General features: G+C 47.0%; 2 pseudogenes; both read left to right on the forward strand.

Moving 5' to 3' along the window:
* Positions 1-11,192: 11,192 nt before the first annotated feature.
* LOC147957611 (uncharacterized) lies at positions 11,193-11,445 on the forward strand (annotated as a pseudogene).
* Positions 11,446-12,214: 769 nt separating this feature from the next.
* Positions 12,215-12,465, forward strand: LOC147957612 (uncharacterized; annotated as a pseudogene).
* The last annotated feature ends 10,604 nt before the right edge of the window (positions 12,466-23,069 follow it).

Genomic DNA, 23,069 nt, shown 5'->3' on the forward strand with positions numbered 1-23,069 from the left:
AGATCAGCATTGGCTTCGCATGCAGTTGTTGTCACTGGTGTGAAGAATGCAGAACCAAGCATGCACTTCGGTCTATTAAGCTGGAAGTTGGATGCCATGACAGGTTCTGCCCTACAACCTTGATGGATTACGCCAGAGGCGCGGATTAGGAAGATTTTCTACACAACTTTGTCTCCATGTATGTCAAGGTCAAAGCAGGAGAAAGATATGGGAGTGTTCGGAAGTCTGAATAGGCTAGTACCATGAAAATATTCTATGGCATCCGGTGCACCGGTAGCACCACAAGTGCGGGTGCACCGGATACATTCCCTAGTACCATGTGCATTATCCCATAAAATTTTATATCTTGGTGGCAAATCTATATATTGTATAAGTAGTAACCATAGAGAAAATTATAGAAGAATTCTGGTAGTTTCAAACCTTCCACATGGCAAGAATGAATATGATAAAAAGGAATAACCTTAGGTAGATTGAATATTTGAAAATTGGACCAAGTTTCGAAGGAGAATTTATCTTATACACATAGTACTGTTGATATTCAGATTTTTCATCTATATTAGATTTTATAGCATGCATATACATTGACACAAATCCATCTCCTACATGGCTTCTTTTGCGCAGCTATCTCCTACGCAAGATCATCATTCTTGCACAAATTTTACATGGATTCCTGGTGGAGAATAGAAGATAAATGTCACCGTGCAAGATATATATGCTATTAGAAAAGACATGATTGCACCAATCAATACTAACCCATCGGACGTCCTAGCTATAATAATTCGCTTTCTTGGCCCTGTTCCTACGCGGCGACGTGAGTACATCCCCGCGAGGGGCGACCATGATGATGACGAAGCAAATTAGTCGTTCCTCTATGACATAATCCTGTACAAAGCAAACTCCATCTGTATTAATTGATTAGCAATTCATTAATGTACAAAGTAGCTAGCTAGCTAAAATAGATTGATGGATTTTGGCAACATAAGCAGAGTCGCTGTATTGATTATAGGCTTGAGTACTACTTGGATATATACCTGTATAAAGTAGGCTTAACTCACGCCACTATTCACATATGCATGTGCCTCCGTCACGTGATGATGTTTATGGTATGTATATCAATCTGGCATTGTAGTTTGCGATTGAAGCAGCTTTTTGGCCGCCACGTATCCTGTGCTGCGATGGATGGGGCTCTTCCTCCTACACAATGGCGCAGCAGCGGCCAGGTATGTGCGCACCTGTAATCACCATAGTACCTCGATAGACGGCACTGGCGGCGACCGCGTCATGGGCTTTCGCTGCGTATAGGTCAAGGAAATCAGGAGAACCGGTCCTGCAAGACTCTGCAACGTTGTTAGTTAGCATTCATAATTTTCTGTTAGCCGAGGAGTAGATAGATTCTTTTTTCTCGCAAAAGAAAAAATCATCTATCTACTACTCGCAAAAAAAAAAAAAATCGAGATAGTTTGGCAGGGAGTTATTTTCTCTTCTGTTGTTCTGTTAGCCAAGTAGTAGATAGTTTTTTTCCGGGTGAGTAGATAGATAGCCGAGTAGTAGATAGTCTTTTATAATTTTTTTTTACGTGAGGTGAGTATATAGATTGACACGGGAGTTCTTTTCCCTTCTGCTTTCAAATCATTTTTTGCCCGGGATTTTATCGGTGGATCTACACCATAATAATTCGGTCCATACGAGATTAACGGTGTTGGGAAACGTAGTAATTTCAAAAAATTTCCTATGCACACGCAAGATCATGATGATGCATAGCAACGAGAGGGGAGAGTCTTGTCCACGTACCCTCGTAGACCGAAAGCGGAAGCGTTAGCACAACGCGGTTGATGTAGTCGTACGTCTTCACGATCCGACCGATCAAGTACCGAACGCACGGCACTTCCGAGTTCTGCACACGTTCAACTCGATGACGTCCCTCGAACTCTGATCCAGCCGAGCTTTGAGGGAGAGTTCCGTCAGCACGACGGCATGGTAACGATGATGATGTTCTACCGACGCAGGGCTTCGCCTAAGCACCGCAACAATATGACCGAGGTGGATTATGGTGGAGAGGGGCACCGCACACGGCTAAGAGATCAAGAGATCAATTGTTGTGTCTTTGGGGTGCCCCCTGCCTCCATATATAAAGGAGTGGAGGAGGGGGAGGGCCGGCCCTCTCTATGGCCCGCCCTAGGGGAGTCCTACTCTCACCAGGAGTAGGATTCCTATTTTCCTAGTAGAACTAGGAGCCCTTCCAAGTAGTAGGACTAGGAGGGAAGGAAAGGGAAGGGAAAAGGAGAAGGAAGGAAGGGGGCGCCCCCGGAAAGGGAAGGGAAAAGGAGAAGGAAGGAAGGGGGCGCCCCCCTCCCTAGTCCAAATCGGACCAGCCCATGGGGAGGGGTGCGGCCACCCTTTGAGGCCTTTCTCTCCTTTCCCGTATGGCCCATTAAGGCCCAATACGAATTCCCGTAACTCCTTGGTACTCCCGAAAATACCCGAATCACTCGGAACCTTTCCGATATCTGAATATAGTCGTCCAATATATCGATCTTTACGTCTCGACCATTTCGAGACTCCTCGTCATGTCCCCAATCTCATACGGGACTCCGAACTCCTTCGGTACATCAAAACACATAAACTCATAATATAACCGTCATCGAACTTTAAGCGTGCGGACCCTACGGGTTCGAGAACTATGTAGACATGACCGAGACACATCTCCGGTCAATAACCAATAGCGGAACCTGGATGCTCATATTGGCTCCTACATATTCTACGAAGATCTTTATCGGTCAAACCGCATAACAACATACGTTGTTCCCTTTGTCATCGGTATGTTACTTGCCCGAGATTCGATCGTCGGTATCTCAATACCTAGTTCAATCTTGTTACCGGCAAGTCTCTTTACTCGTTCCGTAACATATCATCCTGCAACTAACTCATTAGTTGCAATGCTTGCAAGGCTTATAGTGATGTGCATTACCGAGTGGGCCCAGAGATACCTCTCCGACAATCGGAGTGACAAATCCTAATCTCAAAATACGCCAACCCAACAAGTACCTTCGGAGACACCTGTAGAGCACCTTTATAATCACCCAGTTACGTTGTGACGTTTGGTAGCACACAAAGTGTTCCTCTGGTAAACGGGAGTTGCATAATCTCATAGTCATAGGAACATGTATAAGTCATGAAGAAAGCAATAACAACAAACTAAACGATCAAGTGCTATGCTAACGGAATGGGTCAAGTCAATCACATCATTCTCTAATGATGTGACCCCGTTAATCAAATGACAACTCATGTCTATGGCTAGGAAACTTAACCATCTTTGATTCAACAAGCTAGTCAAGTAGAGGCATACTAGTGACATACTGTTTGTCTATGTATTCACACATGTATAATATTTCCGGTTAATACAATTCTACCATGAATAATAAACATTTATCATGATATAAGGAAATAAATAATAACTTTATTATTGCCTCTAGGGCATATTTCCTTCAGCCTCCCACTTGCACTAGAGTCAATAATCTAGTTCACATCGCCATGTGATTTAACATCAATAGTTCACATTACCATGTGATTAACACCCATAGTTCACATCGTCATGTGACCAACACCCAAAGGGTTTACTAGAGTCATTAATCTAGTTCACATTGCTATGTGATTAATACCCAAAGAGTACTAAGGTGTGATCATGTTTTGCTTGTGAGGGAAGTTTAGTCAACTGGTCTGCCACATTCAGATCCGTATGTATTTTGCAAATTTGTATGTTAACAATGCTCTGCACGGAGCTACTCTAGCTAATTGCTCCCACTTTCAATATGTATCCAGATTGAGACTTTGAGTCATCTGGATCAGCGTCAAGACTTGCATCGACGTAACCCTTTACGGCGAACCTTTTGTCACCTCCATAATCAAGAAACATATCCTTATTCCACTAAGGATAATTTTGACCAATGTCTAGTGATCTACTCCTAGATCACTATTGTACTCCCTTGCCAAACACAGGGCAGGGTATACAATAGGTCTGGTACACAGCATGGCATACTTTATAGAACCTATGGCTGAGGCATAGGGAATGACTTTGATTCTCTCTCTCTATCTTCTGTCATGGTCGGGTTTTGAGTCTTACTCAGTTTCACACCTTGTAACACAGGCAAGAACTCTTTCTTTGACTGTTCCATTTTGAACTACTTCAAAATCTTGTCAAGGTATGTACTCATTGAAAAACTTATTAAGCGTCTTGATCTATCTCTATAGATCTTGATGCTCAATATGTAAGCAGCTTCACCGAGGTCTTTCTTTGAAAAACTCCTTTCAAACACTCCTTTATGCTTTGCAGAATAATTCTACATTATCTCCGATCAACAATATGTCATTCACATATACTTATCAGAAATACTGTAGTGCTCCCACTCACTTTCTTATAAATACAGACTTCACCGCAAGTCTGTATAAAACTATATGCTTTGATCAACTTATCAAAGTGTATATTCCAACTCCGAGATGCTTGCACCAGTCCATAGATGGATCGTTGGAGCTTGCATATTTTGTTAGCACCTTTCGGATTGACAAAACTTTCTTGTTGCATCATATACAACTCTTCTTTAATAAGTCCATTAAGGAATGTAGTTTTGTTTATCCATTTGTCAGATTTCATAAAATGTGGCAATTGCTAACATGATTCGGACAGACTTAAGCATAGATACGAGTGAGAAACTCTCATCGTAGTCAACACCTTGAACTTGTCGAAAACCTTTTTGCGACAATTCTAGCTTTGTAGATAGTAACACTACTATCAGCGTCCGTCTTCTTCTTGAAGATCCATTTAATCTCAATGGCTCGCCGATCTTTGGGCAAGTCAATCAAAGTCCATACTTTGTTCTTATACATGGATCTCATCTCAGCTTTCATGGCCTCAGGCCATTTTGCGGAATCTGAGCTCATCATCGCTTCCTCATAGTTCGTAGGTTCGTCATGGTCAAGTAACATGACCTCCAGAATAGGATTACATACCACTCTGGTGCAGATCTCACTCTGCTTTACCTACGAGGTTTGGTAGTAACTTGATCTGAAGTTACATGATCATCATCATTAGCTTCCTCACTAATTGGTGTAGTAGTCACAGGAACCGATTTCTGTGATGAACTACTTTCCAATAAGGGAGCAGGTACAGTTACCTCATCAAGTTCTACTTTCCTCCCACTCACTTCTTTCGAGAGAAACTCCTTCTCTAGAAAGGATCCATTCTCAGCAATGAATATCTTGCCTTCGGATCTATGATAGAAAGTGTACCCAATATTTTCTTTTGGGTATCCTATGAAGACGCACTTCTCCGATTTGGGTTTGAGCTTATCAGGTTGAAACTTTTTCACATAAGCATTGCAACCTCAAATTTTAAGAAACGACAGCTTAGGTTTCTTGCCAAACCATAGTTCATACGGTGTCGTCTCAACGGATTTAGATGGTGCCCTATTTAACGTGAATGTAGTTGTCTCTAATGCATAACCTCAAAACTATAGTGGTTAATCGGTAAGAAACATCATAGATTGCACTATATCCAATAATAGTACGATTATGACGTTCGGACACACCATTATGCTGTGGTGTTCCAGGTGGCAGGATTTTGTGAAACTATTCCACATTGTTTTAATTCAAGACCAAACTCGTAACTCAAATTTTTGTCTCTGCGATCAGATCATAGAAACTTTATTTTCTTGTCGTGATGATTTTCCACTTCACTCTTAAATTCTTTGAACTTTTCAAATGTTTCAGACTTATGTTTCTTTAAGTAGATATACCCATATCTGCTCAAATCATCTGTGAATGTCAGAAAATAACGATACCCGCCGCGAGCCTCAACACTCATCAGACCTCATACATCAGTATGTATTATATCCAATAAGTCAGTTGCTCGCTCCATTGTTCCGGAGAACGAAGTCTTAGTCATCTTGCCCATGAGGCACGGTTCGCAAGCATCAACTGATTCATAATCAAGTGATTCCAAAAGCCCATCAGCATGAATTTTCTTCATGCGCTTTACACCAATATGACCTAAACGGCATTGCCACAAATAAGTTGCACTATCATTATTAACTTTGCATCTTTTGGCTTCAATATTATGAGAATGTGTATCACCATGATCGAGATACAACAAACCATTTTCATTGGGTGTATGACCATAGAAGGTTTAATTCATGTAAACAGAACAACAATTTATTCTCTTACTTAAACACGATCAAATCATATTCATGCTCAACGCAAACACCAAATAACACTTATTTAGGTTCAACACTAATCCCGAAAGTATATGGAGTGTGCGATGATGATCATATCAATCTTGGAACCACTTCCAACACACATCGTCACTTCACCCTTAACTAGTCTCTGTTCATTCTGCAACTCCCGTTTCGAGTTACTACTCTTAGCAACTGAACCAGTATCAAATACCGATGGGTTGCTATGAACACTAGTAAAATACACATCAATAATCTGTATATCAAATATACCTTTGTTCACTTTGCCATCCTTCTTATCCGCCAAATACTTGGGGCAGTTCTGCTTCTAGTGACCAGTCCCTTTGCAGTAGAAGCACTTAGTCTCAGGCTTAGGACCAGACTTGGGCTTCTTCACTTGAGTAGCAACTTGCTTGCCGTTCTTATTGAAGTTCCCCTTCTTCCCTTTGCCCTTTTCTTGAAACTAGTGGTCTTGTCTACCATCAACACTTGATATTTTTCTTGATTTCTACCTTCGTCGATTTCAACATTACGAACAGCTTGGGAATCGTTTCCGTTATCCCTTGCATATCATAGTTCATTACGAAGTTCTACTAACTTGGTGATGGTGACTTGAGAATTCTATCAATCACTATCTTATCTGGAAGATTAATTCCCACTTGATTCAAGCGATTGTAGTACCCAGACAATCTGAGCACATGCTCACTGCTTGAGCTATTCTCCTCCATCTTTTTAGCTATAGAACTTGTTGGAGACTTCATATCTCTCAACTCGGGTATTTGCTTGAAATATTAACTTCAACTCCTAGAACATCCATATGATGCATGACATTCAAAACGTCTTTGAAGTCCCGATTCTAAGCTGTTAAGCATGGTGCACTAAACTATCAAGTAGTCATCATATTGAGCTAGCCAAACGTTCATGACGTCTGCATCTGCTCCTGCAATAGGCCTGTCACCTAGCGGTGCATTAAGGACATAATTCTTCTGTGCAGCAATGAGGATAAACCTCAGATCACGGATCCAATCCGCATCATTGCTACTAACATCTTTCAACTTAGTTTTCTCTAGGAACATATCAAAAATAAAACAGGGGAGCTAAACGCGAGCTATTGATCTATAACATAGATATGCCAATACTACCAGGACTAAGTTCATGATAAATTTAAGTTCAATTAATCATATTACTTAAGAACTCCCACTTAGAAAGACATCCCTCTAATCTTCTAAGTGATCACGTGATCCAAATCAACTAAACCATAACCGATCATCACGTGAAATGGAGTAGTTTTCAATGGTGAACATCACTATGTTGATCATATCTACTATATGATTCACGCTCGACCTTTCGGTCTCAGTGTTCCGAGGCCATATCTGCATATGCTAGGCTCGTCAAGTTTAACCTGAGTATTCTGCATGTGCAAAACTGGCTTGCACCCGTTGTAGATGGACGTAGAGCTTATCACACCCGATCATCACGTGGTGTCTTGGCACGACGAACTTTGGCAACGGTGCATACTCAGGGAGAACACTTTTATATTGAAATTTAGTGAGAGATCATCTTATAATGCTACCGTCAATTAAAGCAAGATAAGATGCATAAAAGATAAACATCACATGCAATCAAAATATGTGACATGATATGGCCATCATCATCTTGTGCCTTTGATCTCCATCTCCAAAACATCGTCATGATTTCCATCGTCACCGGCATGACACCATGATCTCCATCATCTTGATCTATATCAATGTGTCGTCACATGGTCATCTCGCCAACTATTGCTCTTGCAACTATTGCTATCGCATAGCGATAATTGTAAAGCAATTATTTGGCGCTTGCATCTTATGCAATAGAGACAACCATAAGGCTTCTGCCAGTTGCCGATAACTTCAACAAAACATGATCATCTTATACAACAACTTATATCTCTTCACGTCTTGACCATATCACATCACAACATGCCCTGCAAAAACAAGTTAGACGTCCTTTACTTTGTTGTTGCAAGTTTTACGTGGCTGCTATGGGCTTACCAAGAACCGTTCTTACCTACGCATCAAAACCACAACGATAGTTTGTCAAGTTGGTGCTGTTTTAACCTTCTCAAGGACAGGGCGTAGCCACACTCGGTTCAACTAAAGTTGGAGAAACTGACACCCGCTAGTCACCTGTATGCATAGCACGGCGGTAAAACCAGTCTTGCGTCAGCGTACGCGTAATGTCGGTCCGGGCCGCTTCATCCAACAATACCGCCGAACCAAAGTGTGACATGCTGGTAAGCAGTATGACTTATATCGCCCATAACTCACTTGTGTTCTACTCGTGCATATTACATCAACGCATAAAACCTGGCTCGGATGCCACTGTTGGGGAACGTAGTAATTTCAAAAAAATTCCTACGCACACGCAAGATCATGGTTATGCATAGCAACGAGAGGGGAGAGTGTTGTCCACGTACCCTCCTAGACCGAAAGCGGAAGCGTTAGCACAACGCGGTTGATGTAGTCGTACGTCTTCACGATCCGACGGATCAAATACCGAACGCACGGCACCTCCGAGTTCTGCACACGTTCAACTCGATGACGTCCCTCGAACTCCGATCCAGCCGAGCTTTGAGGGAGAGTTCCGTCAGTATGATGGCGTGGTGACGATGATGATGTTCTACCGACGCTGGGCTTCGCCTAAGCATCGCTACGATATGACCGAGGTGGATTACGGTGGAGAGGGGCACCGCACACGGCTAAGGGATCAAGAGATCAATTGTTGTGTCTTTGGGGTGCCCCCTGCCCCCGTATATAAAGGAGTGGAGGAGGCTTTTCCTAGTAGAACTAGGAGCCCTTCCAAGTAGTAGTAGTAGGAGGGAAGGAAAGGGAAGGGAAAAGGAGAAGGAAGGAAGGGGGCGCCCCCCTCCTAGTCCAATTCGGACCAGCCCATGGGGAGGGGTGCGGCCACCCTTTGAGGCCTTTCTCTCCTTTCCCGTATGGCCCATTAAGGCCCGATACGAATTTCCGTAACTCCCCGGTACTCCCGAAAATACCCGAATCACTCGGAACCTTTCCGATGTCCGAATATAGTCGTCCGATATATCGATCTTTACGTCTCGACCATTTCGAGACTCCTCGTCATGTCCCCGATCTCATCCGGGACTCCGAACTCCTTCGGTACATCAAAACACATAAACTCATAATATAATTGTCATCGAACTTTAAGCGTGCGGACCCTACGGGTTCGAGAACTATGTAGACATGACCGAGACACATCTCCGGTCAATAACCAATAGCGGAACCTGGATGCTCATATTGGCTCCTACATATTCTACGAAGATCTTTATCAGTCAAACCGCATAACAACATACGTTGTTCCCTTTGTCATCGGTATGTTACTTGCCCGAGATTCGATCGTCGGTATCTCAATGCCTAGTTCAATCTTGTTACCGGCAAGTCTCTTTACTCGTTCCGTAACACATCATCCCGCAACTAACTCATTAGTTGCAATGTTTGCAAGGCTTATAGTGATGTGCATTACCGAGTGGGCCCAGAGATACCTCTCCGACAATCGGAGTGACAAATCCTAATCTCGAAATACGCCAACCCAACAAGTAACTTCGGAGACACCTATAGAGCACCTTTATAATCACCCAGTTACGTTGTGACGTTTGGTAGCACACAAAGTGTTCCTCTGGTAAACGGGAGTTGCATAATCTCATAGTCATAGGAACATGTATAAGTCATGAAGAAAGCAATAACAACAAACTAAACGATCAAGTGCTATGCTAACGGAATGGGTCAAGTCAATCACATCATTCTCTAATGATGTGACCCCGTTAATCAAATGACAACTCATGTCTATGGCTAGGAAACTTAGCCATCTTTGATTCAACGAGCTAGTCAAGTAGAGGCATACTAGTGACATATTGTTTGTCTATGTATTCACACATGTATTATATTTCCGGTTAATACAATTCTAGCATGAATAATAAACATTTATCATGATATAAGGAAATAAATAATAACTTTATTATTGACTCTAGGGCATATTTCTTCAAACGGTTTGTAAAATCTGATTAACATAGAAATTTTTTTGGAAGTCTAGAATTAGTATAGGTATATAGAAGATAGATAGATAGATAGATAGATAGATAGATAGATAGATATATAGATATAGATGAGAGCAAACCATATGAATCCGTTGCTTGCCTCAAATATCTTTGAAGAATTTGCAAAGTGATTTGTTGCAAAGAGAACAGAGAATCCGAGAAGAATAGGTAGTGCTTCCAAAGACGTCCCTTCGGAATATGATGTATGGGAAATTTTGTAATCAGAATTTACAGTTGATTAATATCGACAGAGAGAGACGTGCGCTTGTTGTGTCATGGCGTGGGATGGTTACTGGTTGGCGTCGGAAGTTGGTAGGTTGCACGTGAGGTATACATTCCTTAATTATCCTCTTGTTTAATTTGTTAATTGCTACTCTCTTTTTTTTCAAAATATAAGGTGCAATTGACTTTTTACAGTTCTTGATGCACGACTTTGATCACTGATATATATCAAAGTATATGGATTGAACATGTATAAATGGCATCGTCGTATTTGTCTTGCAAAACAATTTTATTTCATATGTTTGTATACTAATTTTATAGACATATAATACATGAAAATCATAGTCAATGCTGTACAATAAAGATAAAAAAAATCAAACCGCGCCTTATATTTTTGGAAGAAGGGAGTATTTATTATTTAAGATAAATTTGGGGGCCTCAAAAATTTAGAGGCCCTGTGCCATTGCACACTCTGCACCTGACCTGCTCGTGGTACGGGCCTGACCATGCTCCGCCGTATATAGCCGGGTCCCGTCCCCTCTCTCCCTTCACAAACCCGAGCAGCAAGCAAGCAAAGTCATACAGCGTGTGCGTGCAAGAAAAGCATCGCCCACCGGAGCTGCTGCAGGAATCATCCCCGTCTCCATTCGAGTATGGACAAGGTGCTGGCATTCTCGATCCTGAGTGTGTCACTGGCCGTCATCGCCCCTGGAGGGAGCTGCGCTCGTCTCTCCTAGCCGGGGAGGAAGCTACAGAAGGACAACCAGGCTGGAGCAGGGCCCTGTGGCGGTGGAGACAGAGTGGCGGCCGGGCAAGGGGAAATTGCAGTCGCCGTCACCGCCGCAGCCGCGTTTCGCTGTAGACTCCGTTGGGATAGACTGCTCTGAGACCATCGTGTGCCACTAATCTGTGAATCTTAACCGCTGGTCTGACTGTTAATTCTTTCTCGTCGTTTGGCAGGCGGATGTTCCGTGTGTTCATTGGTTGCTGACTTGTGCTTCTAACTGAAGGAAGCCACAGGTTGTACAGGGTATAAACTACAGAGGAGTTAATTGTAGAAAACCATCACATTTGAGACATCGTTTGCAAAAAACCACGAGGTCATTATTTTTTTACAAAAAACACCGCACATTCAGTAAACTTTTTGCAAAAAACACTGATCGAGTGATTTAGATCGTTTGGTCACTTTCTGACAAGTGGGGCCAAATTGTCGGGAGTTGACTTGGCAAAACATTTACATATACACCCTTAAATCTTAAAAATAAAAGCAACCAGCCCCCTCCCCCCTCCCTCGCGGACAGCAGCTCCCGTGCAGCGTTCAAGCGTCCACGGCGGGGACTTCGTGGAGGCAGCCGCCGGGATGCCGTCGCCGCGCCTCAGCCGTCTGCCGGGGATGCCCAGCGCCGCTCGACACCATGGATGGGGGCCAACCTCCATGCGCGTCCCTAGGGTTATCTGTTGTGTTTTGGAGGAGCTCGTGTGCCATTGCACACTCTGCACCTGACCTGATCATGGTACGGGCCTGACCATGCTCCGCCGTATATAGCCGGGTCCCGTCCCCTCTCTCCCTTCACAAACCCGAGCAGCAAGCAAGCAAAGTCATACAGCGTGTGCGTGCAAGAAAAGCATCGCCCACCGGAGCTGCTGCAGGAATCATCCCCATCTCCATTCGAGTATGGACAAGGTGCTGGCATTCTCGATCCTGAGTGTCACTGGCCGTCATCGCCCCTGGAGGGAGCTGCGCTCATCTCTCCTAGCTGGGGAGGAAGCTACAGAAGGACAACCAGGCTAGAGCAGGGCCCTGTGGCGGTGGAGACAGAGTGGCGGCCGGGCAAGGGGAAATTGCAGTCGCCGTCGCCGTCGCAGCCGTGTTTCGCTGTAGACTCTGTTGGGATAGACTGCTCTGAGACCATCGTGTGCCACTAATCTGTGAATCTTAACCGCTGGTCTGACTGTTAATTCTTTCTCGTCGTTTGGCAGGCGGATGTTCCGTGTGTTCATTGGTTGCTGACTTGTGCTTCTAACTGAAGGAAGCCACAGGTTGTACAGGGTATAAACTACAGAGGAGTTAATTGTAGAAAACCATCACATTTGAGACATCGTTTGCAAAAAACCACGAGGTCATTATTTTTTTTACAAAAAACACCGCACATTCAGTAAACTTTTTGCAAAAAACACTGATCGAGTGATTTAGATCGTTTGGTCACTTTCTGACAAGCGGGGCCAAATTGTCGGGAGTTGACTTGGCAAAACATTTACATATACACCCTTAAATCTTAAAAATAAAAGCAACCAGCCCCCTCCCCCCTCCCTCGTGGACAGCAGCTCCCGTGCAGCGTTCAAGCGTCCACGGCGGGGACTTCGTGGAGGCAGCCGCCGGGATGCCGTCGCCGCGCCTCGGCCGTCTGCCGGGGATGCCCAGCGCCGCTCGACACCATGGATGGGGGCCAACCTCCATGCGCGTCCCTAGGGTTATCTGTTGTGTTTTGGAGGAGCTCGCTCCCGTCGATGCACGCGCCCAGTCCCCCCCCCCTCGCGCGTGGACGATCGATCCGCTCGATCTCTGGAGCTTGGTTGCCGGGCTTGAAGTGGATACGAAGGCAGGCGGCGTAGGGGAAACTAAGGACGCCCGAATCCGGTCGATGGAGGTGGTTGGCGGAGCTCCGGCCCCGATGGAGGTCCTTGGATGCGGCCATGAGCAAGGAACCACCGGGAACAAGCTCCTTTGTACACGCCGGCCATGAGCTCGTACAGGTGGTTGTTGGCTCCAGTGTACACGGGAGAAGAGAGAAGATAACCTTATCCTTTGAATATTTTACGTTTTCATCCTTCACGTTTCTGTTATTTACAGAAAAGCCCTGTTGTTCGTGTTTTTACCAAATCAGCTTCTTATTATCCGGCCTCACTGTCAGAAAGTGATCAAACGAGCTAAATCCCTCTGTCAGTGCTTTTTGCAAAAGGTTTACTGAATACACGGCGGTTTTTGCAAAAAATTAGTGACCTCGTGGTTTTCTGCAAACTATGCCCTAAATGTGGTGGTTTTGGCAATTAACTCACTATAGAGTAATTTTTTTAGAAAAGGAGGATGACCCCGGCCTCTGCATATGGGCGATGCATACGACCACTTTATTAATTATTTTCACAAGACCTTACAAAGCCATACAACAGCAAGACTAAAGCCACCGTCTAAGCAACAACTGTCGCTACACCTATCCAATTGATAAAGGGGCGCAGATAGTCTGGGCCTAATACCAAACAGAAATCGCAGCCAAACCTAAACATCTAAGACCTGAGGTCCCAACCAGGATGCCTGTCGGGTATGGGGCACCTTCCAGTCCGGTGCACTCCTCAACCAGGACACCTACCGGGTATGAGGCCGTCACAGCCACCTGCCACCAATCCATTTTCAGAGTTGTACTGTTGCATGTACCGTGCCAGGTCTCTCTGCCATCGACGCCACCACGACGCCCGACAGCGTCGTCCTCCTGCGTGAGTCCATCCTCCCACAGCGAACTCCGAATCTGCACTGCGCCACGCCGTCAAGATCCGTCGCCATTGGCGTGTAGGATGAATCACCGCTCCACCAAAGAATTTGTCCTCTGGTTCCTCGATCACGTGTGTACCTCCAAGAACGACGCCCCCAAGGGAGGAACGACACCAGAGCGCCGCCGTCATCCGATCATCCGATCTAGGGTTTCCCCCGGAGGTAGCAGAGAGTGGCCTTGAACTTCTCCACGGTGATGCCTTCAAGAAGGGAACGACGCAGATAGCGCCACCACCACCGTCCTTAGCAGACGCCGAAGGCAAGTTTTCACCTAGATCAGTTCGAAGGGATCCAACTCTCGTGCACGGGCCGCTGTCACCACCAGCACCACTAGGCAGAACCCTGGAGCACCGGCAGATCAACGAGCCGCCGGCACCATCGCATCTAGATCGCCGGCCACGCCGGGCCGCCGCCATCCCCTGCGCCGTCCGGGTCAGAGATGGAGCTGCCGACCGCGCACAGGGACCACCGCCGCCTGCACACCCGGAGCGCCGCCGAGAGCCCAGCGGCCGCCACCGCTTGCCGAGGCCCGCCACCGCGCACCCCGAGCAGACTCCCACGCACATCAGGGGAAACCGCGAGCGTGAGCCCTGCCGTCACCCCCAAGCCCGCGCCGGCGCGCCGCCAAAAACCAATGCGATCCGCCCGCGCCAGATCCAGCGAGTCGTGGGAGAAGAGATCCCGCCGCCGCCGACGCCGACCGAGCTTTGCCCGGCGGCGCGCCCCGGCGGCAGCGAGGAGGAGAGGTCGGGGGAGGGACGAGGACGCGGCGGCACTAGGGTTCCCCCCGGTCGCCGCGCAGGGGCGACACTACATAGTAAATTGTAACCAAGTTCTTTTCATTTCCCATCTGTATAAGCAAATGGACTTTTGCCCATTGTGTTCATACGAGAGCAGGACCCATTTGGCCGTGATTCCATGGATAAACTTTTGCTATCTGGATAGTTAAGGAAATGCTTTGCCGGGCTATTAAGGTTTGACGTGGTTTGGACATTCAGAAAAGAAATGAACGCGTGAGTTGCAACTCGTTAGATGTCTAAACACACACTAAACTATGTGGCTAATGTGCCACATTTATAGTTGTGGTAACATATACTCACGGGCAAACTTGCACAATTAGCCTAGAATCTTTTTTTCCTCTTGGAATTGTCACTCGAACCAGTTACAAGCACAAAATTGGTGCCAAAACAGTGTCTCATTCAAGTAATTGGGAGACAGCAAGGCATAGGTTAACGGACGACAAGCAGAGCATACCTTTAGGCCTAATTTGGTTGGAAGGGTAAAGTATCCCAGGGCACTAATCCCCCTTGGGGGGATTTTCATGGTCATTAGGAATCCCCCTCCCTCACCACGGGGAGAGCACCACCTTAATTTGGACGAAAGGGGAGAGGGGTGGGAGGGACGGGGGCAGGGGCAGGGGCTTCGCTTTCCGTTTGTCAGGCGGCGAAGAAGGAAGGCGGACGCTAGAAGGTCGCGAGAGAGAGAGAGAGATCGAGCGAATGAATCGAGGGATTTCTCCCGACCTATCGACACAGGGAGATCTAACCGGGGATGGGCCGGGGAAAGCCCAGGGCTCTTCCTCCCTCGTGTTCTACCAAATAAGCATGTTTGATCGCCCAGGGCCAACTAAGCCCGTGGTTTACCCACCCAGGAAAAAGGCAGGGATCCCCCAGGGATCTCGTACAACCAAATGGGGCCTTACTGGTAGTGAAGAGTCAAGCTCGATTGCGGCTAAAGATGCCCGGGCATGCTGTCACCGCTATAGGGCAGTTCCATAAAGTTGCCGGAATGCTGAGGTTTATTGAGACCATCGTGTTAGCTGTGGACCAATGGATGCATTGGGTAAATATTTGTTTCTCTCCCGACATCTCTGATTCCTACATGTTTATCACATCCATCGGATTCTTCTCCCGTCCATTTTTCTATGTGTGCTCGCACCTATTCGTGTCTTCACATGTCAAATAAATTAAGAAGGAAATATCAAACTGTGCGGATGAATGACTGAACTTTTTTTTAGAGAAAAGGCGATGGCCCAGCCCAAAAAAGGCTCGAACCTAGCCCGACTTTGAATTAACAAAGCCATCAAGCAGCCAGGATTACAGACACACAACTTAAAAGGAAGGAAAACAAGAAAATGACAAAGATACAAAGTGCTAGAACAGCCCTCGGCCAATCAGCAATACAAGCAAACGAAAAATAGAAGAAGAAGCTCAGGCTGAATTACCACATCCAAACATCTAGAATAGCGGCTACACCAGCATCGGGTGAGAATCAACAAGCAGCACAGACAACGGTAGCCAACGCCATCGCCTACTTGTAAAACATAGAGTTTAGGAAACTGCTCGACACCCTAAACGGGGGTGTGGCTATCTCATTATATAGGAGTACCAAAGGGTACAATACAATTACAGATGTGTACAAGGGTTCACGTACAGATATACAGTCTAACACCCTCCCTCAATCTTAACTATGGCCTGAAGTACAAAGTAAGTTAAGATTGCGCCTACAGCCTACAAACTATGGTTGTGGAAGAGGCTTCGTGAAGATGTCAGCAAGTTGATCTTTTGATGAGATGAACTTGATACTGAGGAGCTTCTGTGTAACACGTTCTCGAACAAAGTGATAGTCTACCTCAATGTGTTTCGTCCGAGCATGAAACACCGGATTGGATGAGAGATAGGTAGCACCAATGTTGTCACACCAAAGCACTGGAGAATGAGCAGGAGGGACTCTCAATTCTCTCAACGAGGACTGAACCAATATGATCTCAGCAGTCGCATCAGCAACTGCTTTGTACTCAGCTTCAGTACTGCCGCGAGACACCGTAGCCTGCTTACGAGCATTCCAGGCGATCAAATTAGGACCAAGAAACACTGCATACCCCCCCCCCCCTGCGTGGATCGCCTGTCATCGGGACACCCAACCCAATCTGCATCTGAAAAGGCTGAGATCTCATAAGGTGGTCCAAGCTGGAGAAGTAAACCATAAGAGGCAGTGAAATAGATATAACGCAGAATGCGTTTCACAGCTGACCAATGAGACGTCCTGGGTGCATAAAGATACTGACAGACACGGTTGACTGCATAAGAGACATCTGATCTGGTGATAGTAAGATACTATAGACCACCAACAAGACTACGATACTCAGTAGCATCATCAGGTGAAAGAAGATCTCCATCCAGGGCAGACAACCGATCAGTAGCAGACATTGGAGTGATCGCATGTTTACACTTCAGCATGCCAGCACGACGCAATAGATCCAGAGAATACTTCTTCTAAGTAAGAGTCAACCCAGCAGAAGACCGTGAGACCTCCAGACCAAGGAAAAAATGCAGAGCACCTAAGTCCTTGACAGCAAAATCCCCACTCAAAGCAGCCACAAGACGATCCGATGCAGCAGCAGAGGAACTGATGAGGATGATATCAGCAACATAAACCAGGAGATACATTGTAACCTCAGGACGCTGAAGAAGGAACAAGGATGTGTCAGCAGTGGAGGGAAGAAAACCAAGAGCTCGAAGAACAGAGCCGAGGCATGCATGCCACGTACGGGGAGCCTCTTTAAGTCCATATAGTGCCTTAAGAAGACGACAAAGATGATGAGGACGTGCAGGATCCACAAACCCCAGTGGTTGACGCATATAAACTTCTTCCTCGAGAACGTCGTGCAGAAGAGCATTCTGCACATCAAGCTGACGAAGACACCATCCTCGGGTAACAGCCAGAGACAACAGCAAACGAATGGTAGTAGGCTTGATAACCGGACTGAATGTGTCTTCATAGTCAAGACCATACCTCGTTTGAACCCCTTAGCAACAAGCCGTGCTTTGTAGCGCTCAATAGAACCATCAGCATGTCTCTTGACTTTAAAAACCCACTTGGAATCAATGATATTAACACCAGACGTCGGGGGAACAAGATGCCAAGTGTCATTCTGAAGCAGAGCCTGAAACTCCTGTTCCATCGCAGCACGCCAATGAGGTATGCCTAGTGCAGCTTGAATATGGCGAGGCTCAGCTGTGGGATCTGCAGCAATATGAGCCATGCAGGCGGCAAGCCACGCGACAGTCCCGTCAGTGTGTTTCTTTGGCTGAAAAATCCCTGTCTGACTGCGCGTGCGAGGATGAAGAACAGTGGCAGCCGACTGTGGTGATGTGGTCGGGCTTGGCACAGGTGACTGCAGAAGCGAGGCCTCAGCCGGCGAGCCAGCGCCTGAGCCAGTGTCAGAGCCACCTGGCTCTAGAGAGAGCAGCGGCACTGGGCCAGGCATGGCCGCCAACCCAGATCTGGCGTTGGGCCAGGTGAGGCCAGCCCAGCCGACGCAGAAGGGCCAGCGGCTGGGCCAGGTGTGGCGGCAGATGGCCCAGCCAGGCCAGGCGCGAGCGACGCCCGCGAGGCGGCAAGCCACGCGACAGTCCCGTCATTGTGTTTCTTTGGCTGAAAAATCCCTGTCTGACTGCGCGTGCGAGGATGAAGAACAGTGGCAGCCGACTGTGGTGATGTGGTCGGGCTTGGCACAGGTGACTGCAGAAGCGAGGCCTCAGCCGGCGAGCCAGCGCCTGAGCCAGTGTCAGAGCCACCTGGCTCTAGAGAGAGCAGCGGCGCTGGGCCAGGCATGGCCGCCAACCCAGATTTGGCGTTGGGCCAGGTGAGGCCAGCCCAGCCGACGCAGAAGGGCCAGCGGCTGGGCCAGGTGTGGCGGCAGATGGCCCAGCCAGGCCAGGCGCGAGCAACGCCCGCGAGGCGGGCATGGGCGACACCCGCGAGGCGGGTGAGGGCGACACCCGCAAGGCGGGTGAGGGCGGCGCCCGCGGGTCGGGTGAGGGCGTGGGCGGCGCCCGCGGGGCGGCTGCACCCGATATGCATGTCCCATGCAGATCCACGTCCCGCTTCGGATCATCATCATCCGGCACCTGTTCATCAAGTAGCTCAAGACGAGCACCACGTCCAATACCTGCAGTATGATTAGGAAGCAACACAGGAGCATTTGCAACATCCATAAATTGATCAGGCACATGTATGGAAGAGTGGACAGGTGGGATAGGAGTTTCAGAGTTATTCGGAAGTGCATGAAAAGGGAAAACATTCTCATCAAAGACGACGTCACGAGAGATGTAGACGCGATTGGTGGGAACGTGTAGGCATTTGTACCCTTTGTGAAGGGAACTATACCCAAGAAAAACACACTTTTTAGACCGAAACTCTAACTTACGTTTGTTGTATGGACGCAAATGGGGCCTACATGCAGACCCAAACACTTTGAGAAAAGTGTAATCTGGGATTTCGTTGAGCAAGAGTTCAAGAGGAGTTTTCATATTCAGAAGTTGTGAGCGTAGCCTGTTTATCAAGAAATAAGCGGTGGAGAAGGCATCACTCCAAAACCGAAACGGGACGGAGGCATGAGCTAGCAAAGTAAGACCAGTTTCTACAAGATGACGATGCTTACGTTCAGCGGTGCCATTCTGCTGATGTGTATAGGAAAAGACACACGGTGCGAGATCCCAAGATTGTTGAAAAACGTGTTGAGGTTGTGATATTCACCCCCCCAAGTCGGATTGGACATGAATAATTGTCTGCTTAAGGAGACGCTCAACATGCGCTTGAAACTGAAGAAAAACATCGAACACATCGGATTTTCTCTTAATAAGATAAAGCCAAGTAAACCGGCTATAAGCATCAATGAAACTGACATAATAATTATGGCCACTAACGGATGTTTGGGCATGACCCCATACATCAGAAAACACAAGCTCAAGAGGATGGTTCACAACACGACTAGACTCTGAAAACGGAAGTTGGTGACTCTTGCCCTGCTGGTAGGCATCACAAATTGTTTCATCAGTTTTATTGGACACAACTGGTAGTTCATGACGATGTAGCACATGACAAACTATAGGAGCAACAGGGTGACCAAGGCGTGCATGCCAATGTGTAGACGACACACGAACACCGCTGAACGCCTGGGGAGAAGACTGAATAGGAGATGTGGGTGGCATGTCAAGTGCATATAAACCATGACGAAGACGACCACTAAGCCGAATGGCCCTCGTGTCCCGATCCTTGATAAAGAAAAGAAAAGGGTGAAACTCAGCAAGGACATTATTATCACGAGTAAGTTGAGGAATAGACAACAAACTATGTGTAGCAGTGGGAACACGAAGAACATTAGAAAGATGCAGTTTGCGAAAGTTGTGTGTGAGGAGTGAGGCCTGACCAACATGGGAGATGTGCATACCTGCTCCATTGGTTGTGTGCACCTGATCATGACCGCAATATGGTTCCTTGGTGGAGAGCTTGGCCATCTCGTTAGTGAGGTGGTTCGTGGCTCCCGTGTCCATATACCACGTTGGATCGATGGAGTAGGACGGGGTGCGCCCATGATCATGACTTGTCACCGCACCAGCCTGTTTTTCATTCCCCTTTCCATTATTACCCAGGCCGAGGAAATCTTGCTTGTAGCGTCGATGGCACCGGGAGGCGATGTGACACTCAAGGCCACACAGCTAGCAGGCCTGCTGAGCATCGCAGCAAGGACAACAAGCCACCGGACGGGTGCCGCCAGTGATGGATGGCGGGGCAGCGCGGGCCTGCAGGGATGAGGCCGCCGGTTTCCCGCCAGGCGATGGCGATGGCTTCTGTGGCTTGCCACGGGTCGCGGCGTTGGTAGAGATGAAGCTCAGGGAGGCGCGACGCGCTTTGATGCGCTGCTCACGACCAAGTAGACGTGCTTATAGCTCTCATGGAGGAAGTGGTGCCTCACGACCATGAATATTCTCGATGAGATTGTCATAATCATCATCAAGGCCGTTGAGCACGTGGGTGCTGAATTCCTCATCTCCAAGTGGCTGTCCAATCGAGGCCAATGTGTCTGCGAGACCCGACATCTTGTTAAAGTACTCAGTGATAGACAGACCATCAAGTTTAGTCTCCCCCAACTTGGTGCGTATGGCATGAGCACGCGCCATAGACTATGAGGCGAAGCTACTGTGAAGTGCCGACCAAGCGTCTCGGGAAGTCACGGCGAAGATGACCAGTGACGACACGCTCGGGGTGAGCGATTGTTGGATAGCGGAGAGAATAGCCTGATCCTGAGCCACCCACACATGGTACGCCGGATGATATGACGACGGGCACGGGATGGAGCCATCGACATACCCCTCTGTAACAGCCTGGATTTTGGCCCTTTTCTTTTTCTTTTTAATTTTTTGGTTTTTGCTCTGTTTTTTCTTTTTGGAGTGGTTCCGTGGCCTTGTCACCTGGGAAATCATCCTCCCTTTCCTTCCCAAGTGGCTCATCATTCTCAAAACCCTGCCAAGATCATGTCACTTCACTACTTGCCTAAACCCTAATTTCTTTTTTCTCAGGAATATTCCTTTTTCTATTAAAAGAATAACCCTGTCTGCCCTAGGTTGTGAAGAAACCTATATTACCATCACTCCTAAAATTCCCAAATAATTCTCATAAATTGTTTGGGTCATATCTTTCCAAAATATGGCAACATATTTCATTTGTCATGTTTATCATCTTGCTCAAATAATTCATTTCCTATTCTGTCCTGAATGGCAGAATGTGAACCAAGTGCTATTTTTCTTTGCCCAATTGACCTCAAACTCCCTGGACACCTTTTCCTGTCCATATCATTGCAACATGCCAAAATGCAACCTCATTTTCCTAGTAATTATTTAATTATGATTTTCCAAAGTTTCTATCCAGAAATAAGCTTTGTGAAGGAGGTGCAAGCTAGGCATATCCAAATGAGTTGCCATTTTGCATGGTGCCTCATATCATCATATCATAGCCCTCCACTAAAGTAGAGCTCATGTTATTCCTCCATGTGACATCACTTTCAATTCTTTGATTTTGCCCAAAATTTTAGTTTGTGAAGCAAGTACATTTTATCTTGCTCCATTATGGCTGCCAATATTTCTAGGCCTTCTATTATCCATATAACCTACCTCCACCCATTTTGGGCATGGTTCATCAAGCCAATATTTCTCTAGAATTTTTGCAAGTTTCTGGTCAGCAAGGATGTTTGTGAAGCAAGTACCATTTTGGTGAATCCAATTGGTATAAAACATATACAACATCTTTATATGATCAAATCATGAAGCCTTGCCAAACTTGAGCTCAAGTGGCCACACCATTTGAGTGCATCATCCAAATCTCATTTCTGGACCATTTTGGTCGGTTGCATAGCAACTATGATTTATCTTGATCCAATTCTTCTCCAAGTTACCAGGATGAAAGTCCTTCTTAACCTCAACCTCACAGACAACTTCATTGGATCCAAAACCCTTCCTGTTGATCAATAGTGCTCACCCAAGTTCACAGCAGTAAACTTCAAACGTCATTTACCATTTAACCACACCACCTCAGATCGAGACAATGGCACATTAATTCTCTATCTTGGAAGGACAATGGCCTTTGCCGCGTAGGAACCTCCACTGCTCCTGCGTCGTCTACCTCCGAGCTCGCAAGCGCGGGCACGCGTCCGCGGCGCCGGACACGCGTCCGTGGCGGTGCCAGCTCAGCACTCCTTCCCTCTGCCTTTTTAAGCCCTTCCCCGAGCCCTCTGAGCTCACAAACCTCTTCCTCTCCTTCCCAGAGCCCCGCTCCGCCTCTTCTTTGAGCTCCAGAAGCTTTCCTCGCCGCAAACCATCACCACGGCCGCTGCTCCCTCCGCCCTAAATTCTTCGGAGCCGAGCCCTCCCTCTCCTCATAGCCACTACCAGAGCACCACCTAGTCTCCGACGGTCCTCCCCATATAATTAGTTCGTCGCCGGAGCCCTAATCGCTGCGTGCCCCATCTTGGCGGAAGACCACGCCCGCGGGTGCTCTTTGTTGTCGCCGTTACAGCACTCCCCGGCATGCGTGCAGCCCCTGGATGGGTGCGGACCTCTGTCCCGAGGCCATCGGTGTCTTCTCTCTGGCCGGAGATGGCCGGAGCTGGCCGGAATCCTGCTGGCGCCATCGACCCACTCCCTGT

This window comes from Triticum urartu, chromosome 7A (genome assembly GCF_056163025.1).
Source record: "Triticum urartu cultivar PI428250 chromosome 7A, HENAU_Tu73, whole genome shotgun sequence".
Lineage (NCBI taxonomy): Eukaryota > Viridiplantae > Streptophyta > Magnoliopsida > Poales > Poaceae > Triticum > Triticum urartu.